Source organism: Stomoxys calcitrans, chromosome 1 (assembly GCF_963082655.1).
Source record: "Stomoxys calcitrans chromosome 1, idStoCalc2.1, whole genome shotgun sequence".
NCBI lineage: Eukaryota > Metazoa > Arthropoda > Insecta > Diptera > Muscidae > Stomoxys > Stomoxys calcitrans.
In genome coordinates this window covers 88,901,587-88,916,938 of record NC_081552.1, presented here as the reverse complement: position 1 = coordinate 88,916,938, position 15,352 = coordinate 88,901,587, and positions in this window count along the sequence as shown.

The window sequence follows — 15,352 nt, the reverse complement described above, 5'->3', positions numbered from 1 at the left end:
ACGACAATATGGGACTCAAATGAAAAGTATTTAGGATAAGAAAACGTATCTGATACGTCGGACCAAGTGCTAGGGGACCACCCCAAGCCCCAAAACACCCTTAAATCGGAGATATTTACCGACCATGGCAATATGGGACTCAAATGAAAGGTATTTGCGAGTAGAATACGAATCTGATATTCAAATGTGGGTCCACGTTTATGGGGGTCCACCCCTTCCCCGAAACACCCCCCAAACAGGACTTATTTACTGACCATGGGAATACGGGGCTTAAATAAAAGGTATTTGAATGTAGAATACAAATCTGATATCCAAGTATGGGACCAAGTGTTTGGGGGGCCGTCTCTCACCAAAACTATCCCCAAAGGGGACAAATTTACGACCATAGCAATATGGGGCTTAAATGAAAGGTCTGTGGGAGTAAAGCACGAATTTGATATCAATATTCGGGAAAAGTGTCTATGGCCAATGGTGTTGAGGCCAATACCCCAAACCGGACATATTTGCTGACTTTTGCAATAAGGAGTTTAAATGAGAATAGAAAACGACTTTGATATTTAATTTTGAGGGCAATAGCAATATGAGGTTCAAATAAGTGATATATGAGAATAGAGCACGTTGCTGATATATTTTGCGGGCTTAGTGTTTCGGGGACCACTCCAATCCCCAAAACACCCCTAAATCGGGCATATTTACCGACCATGTCATTGTGGAGCTTAAATGAAAGGTATTGGGCAAAGAGCAAGAATTGTTACCCATTTTCGGGACCAATTTCTTATACCCTCCACCATAAGATGGGGGGTATACTAATTTCGTCATTCTGTTTGTAACTACTCGAAATATTCGTCTGAGACCCCATAAAGTATATATATTCTTGATCGTCGTGAAATTTTATGTCGATCTAGCCATGTCCGTCCGTCCGTCTGTCTGTCGAAAGCACGCTAACTTCCGAAGGAGAAAAGCTAGCCGCTTGAAATTTTGCACAAATACTTGTTATTAGTGTAGGTCGGTTGGTATTGTAAATGGGCCATATCGGTCCATGTTTGGATATAGCTGCCATATAAACCGATTTTGGGTCTTGACTTCTTGAGCCTCTAGAGTGCGCAATTCTTATCCGATTGGAATAAAATTTTGCACGACGTGTTTTGTTATTATATCCAACAACTGTGCCAAGTATGGTTAAAATCGGTTCATAACCTGATATTGCTGCCATATAAACCGATCTGGCGTCTTGACTTCTTGAGCCTCTAGAACGCGCAATTCTTATCCGATTGGAATGAAATTTTGCACGACGTGTTTTGTTACGATATCCAACAACTGTGCCAAGTATGGTTTAAATCGGTCCATAACCTGATATAGCTGTCATATAAACCGATCTTGGGTCTTGACTTCTTGAGCCTCTACAGGGCGCAATTCTTATCCAATTGGAATGAATTTTGGCACGTAGTATTTTGTTATGATATCCAACAACTGTGCCAAATATGGTTCAAATCGGTTCATAACCTGATATAACTGTCATATGAACAGATCTGGGGACTTGACTTCTTGAGCTTCTAGAGGGCTCAATTTCTATCCGATTTGGCTGAAATTTCGTATTTATTTTTACTTTCAACAACTTTGTCAAATAAAGTACAAGTCGGTTCATAACCTGATATAGCTGCCATATAAACCGATCTGGGATCTTGATTTCTTGAGCCTCTAGAGTGCGCAATTCTTATCCGATTGGAATGAAATTTTGCACGACGTGTTTCCTTATCCAACAACTGTGCCTAGTATGGTTCAAATCGGTTCATAACCTGATATAGCTGTCATATAAACAGGTCTGGGGACTTGACTTCTTGAGCTTCTAGAGGGCTCAATTTCTATCTGATTTGGCTGAAATTTCGCAAGACGTTCTTTATTGTTACTTTCAACAACTATGTCAAATAAAGTACAAGTCGGTTCATAACCTGATATAGCTGCCATATAAACCGATCTGGGTCTTGACTTCTTGAGCCTCTAGAGGTCGCAATTATTATCCGATTTGCCTTAAATTTTGTACGATGGATTCTCTCTTGATCATCAACATACGTGTTTATTATGGTCTGAATCGGTCTATAGCCCGATACAGCTCCCATATAAATCGATCTCTCTATTTTACTTCTGAGCCCCCAAAGCGCGCAAATCTTATTCGAATTGGCTGACATTTTACAGAGGTCTTCAACATATAATTTAATTGTGGTCCAAACCGGACCATATCTTTATATCGCTCTAATAGCAGAGCAAATCTTTTCTTATATCCTTTTTTGCCTAAGAAGAGATGCCGGGAAAAGAACTCGACAAATGTGATCCATTGTGGAGGGTATATAAGATTCGGCCCGGCCGAACTTAGCACGCTTTTACTTGTTTTTTCATAAATGGTGACAAATGGTTATCACAATAATCCTAATACTATATTTTTATACCCACCACCGAAGGATGGGTGTATATTTATTTTGTCATTCCGTTTGCAACACATCGAAATATCCATTTCCGACAATTTAAAGTACAAAATATATATTCTTGATCAGCGTAAAAATCTAAGACGATCTAGACATATCCGTCCGTCTGTCCGTCTGGCTGTTGAAATCACGCTACAGTCTTTAAAAATAGAGATATTGAGCTGAAATTTTGCACAGATTCTTTTTTTGTCCATAAGCAGGTTAAGTTCGAAGATGGGCTATAGCGGACTATATCTTGATATAGCCGCCATATAGACCGATCCGCCGATTTAGGGTCTTAGGCCCATAAAAGCCACATTTATAATCCGATTTTGTTGAAATTTAAGACAGTGAGTTGTGTTAGGCCCTTCGATATCCTTCGTCAGATTTGGATATAGCTGCCATAAAGATCGATCCTCCGATTTATGGTGTAGGTCCCATAAAAGCCACATTCATTATCCGATTTTGCTGAAATTTGGGACAGTGAGTTTTGTTAGGCCCCTTGATATATTTCTTCAATTTGGTCCAGATCGGTTCAGATTTGGATATAGCTGCCATATAGACCGATTTCTTGATTTATGGTTTTGGGCCCATAAAATGCTCATTTATTGTCCGATGTCGCCGAAATTTGGAACTGTAAGTTAAGTTAAGCTCCTTGACATACTTCTGCAATATCGCACAGATCGGTCCAGATTTTGATATAGCTGCCATATAGACCGATATCTATGTTTTAGGTTTTGGGGCCATAAAAGACGCATTTATTGTCCGATGTCGCTGAAATTTGAGACAGTGAGTTTGGTTATGCTCTTCGACGTCCTTCTTCAATTTTGATCGGTCCAGATTTGAATATAGCTGCCATATAGACCGATCTCTGGATTTAAGGTTTAGGGCCCATAGAAAAGGCATTTATTGTTCGATTTCGCCGAAATTTGGGACAGTGCTTTGTGTTAGGCTCTTCGACATGTTTATGCAACTTGGCCCAAATGGGTCCAGATTTGGATATAGCTGCCATGTAGACCGATATCTCGATTTAAAATCTTGGCCCCATAAAAGGCGCATTTATAATCCGATTTCACTGAAATTTGACACAGTGACTTATGTTCGGCTTTTCGATATCCATGTCGTATATAGTTCAGATCGGTATGAGGTATATGAGTATAAGGTATGAAATTTTCACCGAATTTTGATGGAAATTGGTTAACATATATACCCGAGGTGGTGGGTATCCAAAGTTCGGCCCGGCCGAATTTAACGCCTTTTTACTACTTGTTTTTTTTTTTTTTTGTTGAAAAATGATTGATAAATTTGTTGCATATACGTGTGGGTTTTTACATCCTCCATCATAGGATGGGAGTATACTAATACTATGGTAACTCTTCGAAATATTCGTCTAAGACCCCATAAAGTGTTTAAATTCTTGGTCGACATGATATTAAAAGTCGATCTAGCCTTGTCCGTCCTCCCGTCTGTTTTTGTTGAAAGCATGCTAACCTTCGAAGGAGTTAAGCTAGTATTGTAAATGGGCCATTTTGGTCCATGTTTTGATATAGCTGACATATATACCGATTTTGGATCTTGACTTGTTGAGCCACTAGTGGTGTAGGGTATAAAAAGGCAGGCATATCGCGTGTGCCTTTATGAGGGCATGTTCGTTCAAAAAGTATGTGGGAGGTTTTACATAGGGAGGAGAAGGAGGAAGAAACTCTCCTTGTGGTTGGCATTGATCAAGTCTCCGCGGCAAGTCTGGCTAAGACTACAGGCATGGCATACTACGGAGCCATTGCCGCCTTTTTTAAGATTGACAAAACAAGGAAAAGCAAGTGTCCTCATATTAAGCAGTCAGGCGGAAAGAAGGCTGACGAAGAGATGACCACCGTCTTTCAATATTGGGAAGACTAGAATAAGCAAAGATCCTAATACTGAAACCTTAGACAGTGCAGGGGCGAGAGACCCAACACAGCCTAACGAACAGGGACCCGACGGAACCATCAACGACTCTCTCAAGATCATGAAGACTCGGATGGACTACGATCCTTATGCTGAAACATCAGACAGTGCAGTGACAAAGAACTCAATGCCGCCTAACCCTCAGGGAGCCGACGATGAGACCATGACCTACTCCTTAGAAGCCCATTTTCTCAAGATTTGGAAGACTAGTATAGCCAAAGATCCTTATATTGGTCCATCAGACAGTGCAGAGGCGGTAGACTCATTACAGCCTAACGAACTGGGACCCGATGATAGAACCATTACCGACTATCTCAACATTCGGAAGGCTAAGATAGCAAAGATCCTAATACTAAAACATCAGGCAGTGCAGTGACGGAAAACTCTATACAGCCTAAAAAACAGGGAGCAGACTATCACCCACTCCCAAGAAGCCCATCTAAGGAGGACCAATGATTGAGGTCATCCAGATAAACCTCCACCGGGTCGAGACAGCCACTCCCGCTCTGATGGAGAAAATCAGCAAGGGCAAAATTCATATTTCCTTTATTCAGGGGCCATACACGAGCCAGAACAAAGTTTCTGGACTAAATCATATCAACTACCAATTATTCTATCCTAACACTGGTACTCGGTCGAGGACGTGCGATATCTTTGTTAATAGGATTAGGGAGGAGGTTTTAAATGTGATAATATGTTCCGAAAATCTAATCGATGAGGTTCTGGATTGGAGAGGAATAGAGCGTTCCTTCTCATACCATCGCTACATTAGGTTTAGAGAAGCACGGCCATCGCCGAAACAGATAAGCTTCCGGAATAAGTTGAAAACCAACTACACAAAATTCGGAAGACTACTCAGAAAAAGACCTGGGCATGATAATTTATATTGTCCAATCATTGAAGACATTGACGACAATGTCTGTAGGATTACGATCGCACTAGTGGAGTCTTTCCAAGATAATTGTCCTCTTCGAGAAAGGAAATCAGCCCAAGCAAAGCCCTGCATGACCGGAGAGATTCGCAACATTGGAAAAGAGGTCCGCAGACCTGTATTGGGGTGTGTATTATAGAAGGCTCAAGGAATACAATAAGGTTGCCAGAACAGTAAAACGTGCCTCTTGGAAGCTTTTCTGCGAACAGGTCGATAGCGTTAATGAGTTAAATAGTTTCTCTCAAAAACCCATGTCCAAACTGAATTTTCAGTAGATGAGTGAGAGCAGAAATAACGGAGGAAATGTTGAGGCTTTTGATGAAAACCCATTTAAACAGGATACTACGGGATTGACGGAGACACCGGAATCTTGGAATAATGACGTTGATCGAAGGTTTATAATATCGGAATTTATGGTGAAGGAATCCTTGAGGAGCTTCAAACCATTTAAGTCAACCGGACCTGATGGAATATTACCGACGTTACTACAAAAAAAGGCCGACTATCTCCCTCCTCATCTGGCCGCTATTTCAACAGCGTGCCTAGTGCTTGCATACACTCCGAAAGCATGGCTGGAGGCAAGGGTGGTGTTTATACCCAAGCCCGGCAAGACACGTTATGTAACACCAAAGTCCTAAAGGCCTATAAGCTGTACGTCTACTCAATACCATGAAACGTATTGTGAATACCATGATAAAGAGTATAATATCCAGCGCACTGTGGAGACTGCCCTGCACGAGGTTGTGCATAAAATAGAAAAATCCTTCGATGTCAAGACGTACACATTGGCGGTCTGCATTGACATCGAGGGGACATTTAATAATGTGCGGACAGACACATTGATCCAATCCTTAGACCAGTACCGGGTGGACCGGGTCCTTAGAGAATTTATAAACCGTATGCTAAGGAACAAGTGGATAAATTGAGGGTCCAATGACATAAATATAAGGTAGAAAGTGGCACAGGGCACACCACCGGGGCATCGTCTGCTTCGCAGACGAGGTTACTTTTTAGTTTTTAGAGCGCAGATCAAGCCGATTACTGACTAAGGTTTATGTATATAGTTGCATGGGGCAGATTAATATCTGCACCGCCTATGATGCTGATCGCATGGGTTCAAATCCTGGAGAAACATCACAAAATTTTCAGCAATGGCATTTCCTTTCCTAATGCTTTCGACATTTGTGAGGTACTATGCCATTTGAAACAAGCAGAAAGACCTTAATTTCGGCCGGGCCGAACCTTGGATACCCACCGTCTCGGGTATATATGTAATCTACCTCTCGTCATAATCCGTCGAAAAATTCATGATTTATGCCCCCAAATTTATGGACCAAATTCGGCACGGACCAGTACAATTCATTGTTCAATTTTTTAGAAAAAAGGTGATTTTCTTGGTAGCTATATCCAAATATAGGGCGATCTGAACCATATGCGATACGGATGTCGAAAAACCAAACACTGTGTCAAATTTCAGCGAAATCGAATTATAAATGCGCCCTTGATGGGGCCAAGACTTTAAATCTAGCGATCGCAAAATTCAAGAAGAATGTCGAAGGGCCTTACACAACTCGCTATCCCAAATTTAGGCAATATCGGACAATAAATGCGTCTTTTATGGGCGCAAGACCTTAATAGAGAGATCGGACCTTAATAGACATATGGCAGCTATATCCAAATCTGGACCGATCTGAGCCAAACTTTCAGCAAAATCGGATAATAAATGTGGCTTTTATGGGCCTAAAACCCTTAATCGGAGGATCAGTCTATATGGCAGCTATATCCAAATCTGGACCGATCTGGGCCAAACATACGAAGGATGTTGAAGGGCCTAACACAACTCACTGTCCCAAATTTCAGCAAAATTGGATAATAAATGTGGCTTGTGTAGGCCTAAGACCCTAAATCGGAGGATCGGTCTATATGGCAGCTATATCCAAATCTGGACCGATCGGGGCCCAATTAAAGAAAGATGTCGAGTGGCTTAAGACAACTCATTGTCCCAAATTTCAGCAAACTCGGATAAAAATTTGGCTTTTATGGGCCTAAGACCATAAATCTCTATTTTTGAAGATGTAGCGTGATTTCAACAGACGGACATACAGACTGGTGAACATGGCTAGATGGCTAGATCTTAGATTTTTACGACGATCAAGAATACATATACTTTATAGGGTTGGAAATGGATATTTGATGTGTTGCAAACGGAATGGCAAAATGGATATACCCTGATCCATCGGTGGTTGTTATAAAAATGGTATGGCAGCCATGTAAAAATTTTTCATAAAAAAAAGTGTCATACTGCGTCATGCCGTTCGGACTCGGCTATAAAAAAGAGGCCCCTTATCACCAAGCTTAAAACTTGAATAGGAAAGCACTCGTTGATATGTGAAAAGTCTGCCCCTATTCCTTAATTAAATGTTCGTAGAAAAATGAAAGCTACAATAATCTAAAATATTTCAATGAATAATTTTTTCCCCAAAAATTCGCTCTTCAAAATAATAGCAGCATTGATATAACATGTAAGAGCGTGCTAAGTTCGGCCGGGCCGAATCTTATATACCCTCCACCATGGATCGCATTTGTCGAGTTCTATGCGCGTTCTCTCTTTTGAGGCAAACAAAGAATATTAAATAAGAACTGTTATGCTATTGGAGCTATACTAAGTTATAGTCTGATTCGGACCATAAATGAGTGCTGAACATTGTAGAAGTCATTGTGCAATATTCTTCCTGTTCATTTAGTGATAAGAATTGCGCCTTCTAGGGGCTCAAGAAGTAAAATCGGGGGATGGGTTTATATGGGAGCTGTATGAAGCTATTGATCGATTCAGACCATATGTTGCAGGTCATGAGAGAAGCCCTTGTACAAAATTTCATCCAAATCGGATGAGAATTGCGCCTTCTAGAGGCTCAAGATCCCAAATCGGTTTATATGGCAGCTATATCAGGTTATGTACCGATTAGCGCCATACTTAACACAGTTATTAGAAGTAATAACAAAACACGTCATGTAAAATTTCAGTCAAATCGGATAAGAATTGCGCCCTCTAGAGGCTCTAGAAGTCAAGACCCAAGATCGGTGTATATGGCAACTACATTAAAACATAGACCGATTAAAACCATACTTAGCACAGTTGTTGGAAGTCATGGCAAAACACGTCGTGCAAAATTTCATTCCAATTGGATAAGAACTGCACCCTCTAGATGCTCAAGAAGTCAAGACCCAAGGTCGGTTTATATGGCAGCTATTTCAAAACATAGACCGATATGGCACATTTACAATTCCAACCGACCTACACTAATAAAAAGTATTTGTGCCAAATTTCAAGCGTCCAGCTTTATTCCTTCGAAAGTTAGCGTGCTTTCGACGGACAGACGGACGGACATGGCTAGATCGACTTAAAATGGCATGACGATCAAGAATATATATACTTTATGGGGTCCCAGACGCATATTTGTAAGAATGACGAAATTAGTATACCCCCATCCTATTGTGGAGGGTATAAAAACTAAAATTAGTTCTGTGCCTAGTTAATAACCTCAATAACATCCTAATATCTCATGGGTGATCTTGTTATAGCCTTAAACGGACAGCTTAGCCGGAACATCACTGACCTGAAACCACCCCGTTGCCAATTTAGTAGTATGTTTCCGGTCATTTTCCTATTGGAATACCATTTTCAGAAGCATATATTAGTTTACATAATCTAAAACTTCTTCTCTAAACCCGAACCTGAGCCGATATTGCCTGCAAAGACCTTCGTCCATAAAAATAATCTTTATAAAATTTCAAACGGGTACCTTAATTCATTCACCCGCTATCGTGATTTCGTCAGAAGAAGAGACGGGCGTACATGGTTGGATCGACTAAGAATATCAAGATGATCAAGAATATATATACTTTACAATCAAAACAATATTTCGAGGTGTTACGAATGGAATGACTAAATTTGTATACTCCCATCCAATAGTAGTGTTTATAAAAACTAACACAAAAGTTAACAAATTCGACGGCAATATAAATGTTTTTTAATGCAGCTCCAAAATTAAATAACTATTTCCCAACAACAAGTCATGGTAATACGACTAGTAATTCCGAAGGTTCCCAAGACTTTACTTTATATCTAAAAATCAATTGTTTGTTTGTAGGTTTGTTTGTTTGTGTGTTCCCTATGGACTCAGAAACGGCTGAACTGATTTTCTTGAAATTTTCACAGATGGTGCATAATGATCCCGTGGTGAAAATAGGGTACTACATTTGTTGGTATCTGATAAGGTACTATATTTGTTGATATACCAAATATATATATATACACCAATCACGACAATATGGGACTCAAATGAAAAGTATTTTAGATTAGACAACGTATCTGATATCCAATTTTCGAACTCAGTGTTTGGAGGACCACCCCAACTCCCAAAACTCCCCTAATTCGGACATATATACCGACCCTGGCAACATGGGACTCAAATGAAAGGAATTTGCGATTAAAAATTGAATCTCACATTCAAATGTGGTACCAAGTTTCTGGGGGTCAACCTCTTCCCAAAACACACCCCCAAACAGGACTTATTTACTGACCATCGCAATATGGGGCTTGAATAAAATGTCTTTGAATGTAGAATACGAATCTGATATACAGATGTGGGACCTTGGGTTTGGGGGCCGCCCATCCCCAGGAACATCCCCCAAAGACTCCTGAACTTCAGGAAGAATTTCGCACGGCCAGGAATAAGGTTAATAAAGTTATTAATGATGCAAAGTTACGATATTTTTCATCCAAATATTATTCGGCGTTAGACACGAGAAGCAAGTGGAAGGTTATAAATGATATCGGAGTTGGTAAATCCAAGGCGATTTCTACCTACCATGGAGATATCAACGAATTGAATAGATCTTTTGTTAATATTCCGACCTTGGATATAGACACCACTTTCTATCAAGTCACTAATAGGGTAGTGGACAACACACATGTTGACTGCAGTTTTGAGTTTAGATGTGTATCGCACGATGAAGTTATACATAGTCTTATGTCAGTGAAGTCTAATGCCATTGGTCTTGATGGTATTGACCCAAGATTTATTAAAATACTGATTCCTTACCTACTACCTTATTTTACTCATCTCTTTAACTCAATTCTAATCTCCAGTAGATATCCGAGTATCTGGAAACGATCAAAGATAATTCCTATCCCTAAATCCAATGGCGATTTTCGTCCGATTTCGATATTATGCTACCTCTCGAAAGTTTTCGAAAAGATTTTACATAGACAAATGTCTGAATATCTCCAAAGGGAATCGCTGTTATCTGATAGACAAACCGGGTTTCGAGCTCATTATAGTTGCGTTAGTGCATTAGTTGAAGTTTCGGAATCGATAAGGAGTAAAATTGATGATGGTAATGTTAGTTTTCTCGTCCTTCTTGACCATTCAAAGGCTTTCGACTCGGTTGATCATCGTAATCTATATATGAAGCTCAGAAGATTCTTCAAGTTCAGTGATACTTCTATAAAGCTTTTTCAATCGTATCTCAGTAATCGGCAGCAGTCAGTGTACGTAGGAGATGCCATATCAGAGTCAATAATAGTGCCCAAGGGGGTTCCCCAAGGCTCTATAATAGGTCCGCTTCTTTTTTCACTTTACGCAAACGATCTTCCAAGCCAGCTAGTCCACAGTCAGATCATCATGTATGCTGATGACGTTCAGTTGTTTCTTAGCGGTTCTGTTGATGATATTGGTGAATGCGTTACAAAACTCAACCAGGACCTTTCACGTGTTTATAACTGGGCCACAGCAAATGGTTTATTTCTGAATCCTCATAAATCGAAAATTATTGTTTTTCACAAGAGTAAAAGATTTACTCTACGAGACTTGGATGTCACTATAAATCGTCAGAAGATTGATATTGTGTCTAGTGCGAAGAATTTAGGTGTAATTTTTAATAGCTCATTGACTTGGTCTAATCATGTGAATGCTATAGCAGGGCAGACATATGCAAAGCTGCGTACACTGTGGATCACACACTCTTATACACCTATTGAGGTTCGGACTCTATTAGCGAAGATGTTTCTAATTCCTGGTTTGATCTATGGCTGTGAACTGTTTGCGAACTGCGATTCACTAAGCCAACGGAAATTGAATGTAGTTTTTAACAGCATTATTCGGTATGTCTATGGTGTAAGAAGAAATCAACATATTTCCACCATGGCGAATTCCCTTTATGGCTGTAGTTTTGACAATTTACTCAGAATCAGATCTCTACAATTCCTGCATAAGATCATTGTGACACAAACACCCAATTTCCTCTACGACAAATTAGTATTCGCCCGATCTAGAAGGGGTAGAAAACTTGTACCTTTTCGAAGAAGGAGTCTAGTATCTAAATGGCAATTTTATACGAGTACCATACGTCTTTGGAATACCATTCCCCACGAAATCCAAAACATCAGCAACGCGTCAGACTTTAAGAAAAGACTTTTTATTCTTCTTAGTAACTAATTATTCAAAAATTGTTTTTCTCTCCTTTTAAACATTGTTAACTTCTTCCTTAAAGTGAAAACTATTTTAATTTATTATTTTTCTCAATAATTTGTATTTCCATCATTAATATTCAAAAAATTTTTTTACATTTCTTTTATATTTCCTTAAAATTTTTATATTATTTTTATTATTATTTTTTTCAAAGGATATATGACTGTTCTTATAAGCCTGCACTATAATTATAAGATTTTTTATCTTGTTGTGTAGGTATTCATCAAATAAATAAATAAATTCAAGAGGACAAATTTACGACCATAGCAATATGGGGCTCAAATGAATGTCTTTGGAAAAAAAGCAAGAATCTGATATCAATATTCGGGAAAAGTGTCTATGGGGCCACCCCACCACCATAACACGACCCAAATAGGAAGTATTTGCTGACCATTGTAATTTGAGGCTCAAGTAAGAGGTTTTTTATAGTAAAACACGAATCTGATATATATTTCCAAAGCCAAGTCAATGAGTGGCCGCCCCCTATGGAAAAATGGGGCTCAAATGAAAGGTATTTGGGAGTAGATCATGAATCTGATATCAATATTCGGGACCAACTGTGTAGGGGACATCTCACCAGAAACGAAATTAGATATCCAATTTTTAGACCAATGGCAATGTGGGATTCAAATAAATGATATATGAGAGTATTTCAGAGTAGGGCTAAGAGCAAAATCGATAAACACTTTCGGGTCCAATTTTCTGGAGGTCTACCCCTTTCCCATATGGGGATCGAATAAAAGTTTTTGGGAGTAGAATACGAATGTGATATTCAAATGAAAGATATTTGAAAGATATTTGAGATTGGAAAACTAATTTCATCTCACAAACTCCCCTTAAACCAATGGCAATATGATGTTTAAATAAATGGTATTTGAGAGTAGAGCTCGATGCTAATATATTTTTCAGGGTTAAGTGCCTGGGGAACCACCCCATCCCCCAAACACCCCTAAATCTGACATATATATTTACTGGGATAGTAGAGCACGAAATTGATACTCACTTTCGGGACCACGTTTTTGGGTTTTTGCTCACCAAGACTATTTGGATCTTAAAGAGAGTGAAACTAAATATTTATAGTTTTTAGGCCTAATACCCCAAACCGGACATATTTGCTGACTTTTGCAATAAGGAGTTTAATTGAGATTAGAAAACTAATTTAATATCCAATTTTGAGGTCAATGGCAATATGGGGTTCAAATAAATGATTTATAGATATATGAGAATAGAGCACGTTGCTAATATATTTTCCGGGCTTAATGTTTGGGGGACTACCCCAATCTACCAATCCCAATCTACTAGGGGTCTACCCCTTTCCCAACATACCCCACAAACAGCAATTTTTTAATGACGATAGCAATATGGGGCTCAAATAAAGGTATTTGGGAGTAGAATACGAATTTGATATCCAAATGAATTTAGGGCATCACCCCTTCCCCAAAACACACCCAAAGTGTAAACATTTTTCGACCATGCCAATATGTGGCTCAAATAAAAGGTATTTGAGATTAGAAAACGAAAACGAGATTAGAAAACATTACGTTTTTGACTAAAATTCATGGTCAAATAGATTCCTGCTTTCTTTTGAGTCGAATTTTCTTTGACGTTGCTAACAGACCTGCCAGATATTATGGTCTTTTGAAAATTTTTTATTATAAAACCAACTATGCCAATAATGATCCATTTTGGCACCTAAAACATTTGATAACATTTAATCAACTGACAGATATAATAGATCTATCTGAGAATCGAGAAAGTTTAAAAAGGAAAATTATAATATATTTTAATTTTTATTTAAATGGTATTTGGGAAAAGAGCACGATGCTGATATTTTTTCAGGGCCAAGTGTCTGGGGGACCACCTCACCCTCGAAAGCACCCTTGTCCTTAAAAGTGGGTTGCGAAAACGGTTGAATTGGACATAATTGCATCTTCTGGAGCATGCCAACATACCAAAAATTTAATTAAAACGTTGTAGGCTTTAGATAGGCCAAAAATGTAATTTATTTGTAATAGAACACAGGTAAAAATTTAAAATGAAACCAAAATTTTATAGATATATTCCTATATATATACCAAGGACTACGAATGTGATTAAAGCATGAGAAATACGAATCGCTGCTCATACAAAATATTTTTCCAAGTCTTTAATAGAGACTGGATTTTTATTTAAATCAAAATGTTGTCATTAATTATTTGACAAATGTACATATTTTTTTTTAATAAAAGGCTTCTAGGGTGAAAGAGTTTTTATATTATCACTCATTATAAATAACGCTGATGGAATATTGATCTGATTGTCCCAGCAAAGATCTTTAAAATTCATGAATTTGCAAATCACAGGAAGCAAACAAATTTACAATTCGCAATGTCGATGAAATTAAAGAAAATGCATGTATCTGTGTGTAACAATAATTATTATATTGAAGTGAAGATTATACAAATATTTAAAAATTCACAAATAATGTATTAAATGTCAGTTATTACAAATATTTGAAAATTGACCTTGGCATCTGCTGTAAATCTTTAAAACAGTTGGATAAAAAAAATCACAATAGCAATGGTCGAAAAATCTTTGAAGACCAAAGAAATATAAAACGATTTTTATTAATCATCAAAAAGAGCAAATCTTCCGAGAATTTCAAAATTAATTTTTTTGTACTCATTTCCATTTAGCTTGGAATTTTCATTTTTCCAATAAAGCTTTATTTATTAGAAAAATGTTAATCTCCATTTATAAAGAAAACACTTATCAATGCTTTCCCCCTTTGTGCATGACAAGTATATTAACACTAATCTCTGGCAGCAAAAAAAAAAAACATAAAATTCAAACAACTGGCACCATCAACAATTTTGTTAAAATGGAAAATTTTAAATCAATATTTTGTAATATTTCTAAAATTTTCAATAATTTATATTTTCGTTTCTTTCATATCTACAGCAAAATTTTCACTGATGTTGAAATTATATAAAGACAATTTATGGACACGAATAGTATTTGATGACAAAATTCCAAAAGAGCGAAAATTTACGACTATTATTCTGGTTTGATATAGAAAAATAAAAAAGACGTAGAAAAATGAAACAAAATTCCGTAGCTACGAACTCAATGGTCAGAGATGACAATTGAGAATGAAGACTGTTTATGCTCGGAAACTTGAAAACAGCAGGAACTCTTTGGACAAGTGAATAATTCTCAGCTGTAAAGAAAGAGGGAGAGAGAGTATTAAAAAAATATTTTTTAGTTTCAGCTATTTTAAACTCCGAGTTCATATGAAACATATTCGAATTAGTTCTCTCAAAAAATTCATTTTAGTACTTAAAGTGCCATCTAACGGTGGTTTATAAAATTAAAAGTTATACAGTCTCTCGCTCTAGTATGTTCTCTCTCTTCCGTTTTTATTCTCTTTGTTGAGGTATGCTCACGAAGTATTTTCCTTTCCTTAATTCCCTTGCCTAAACCAAAAAAAGCATTACTACTTT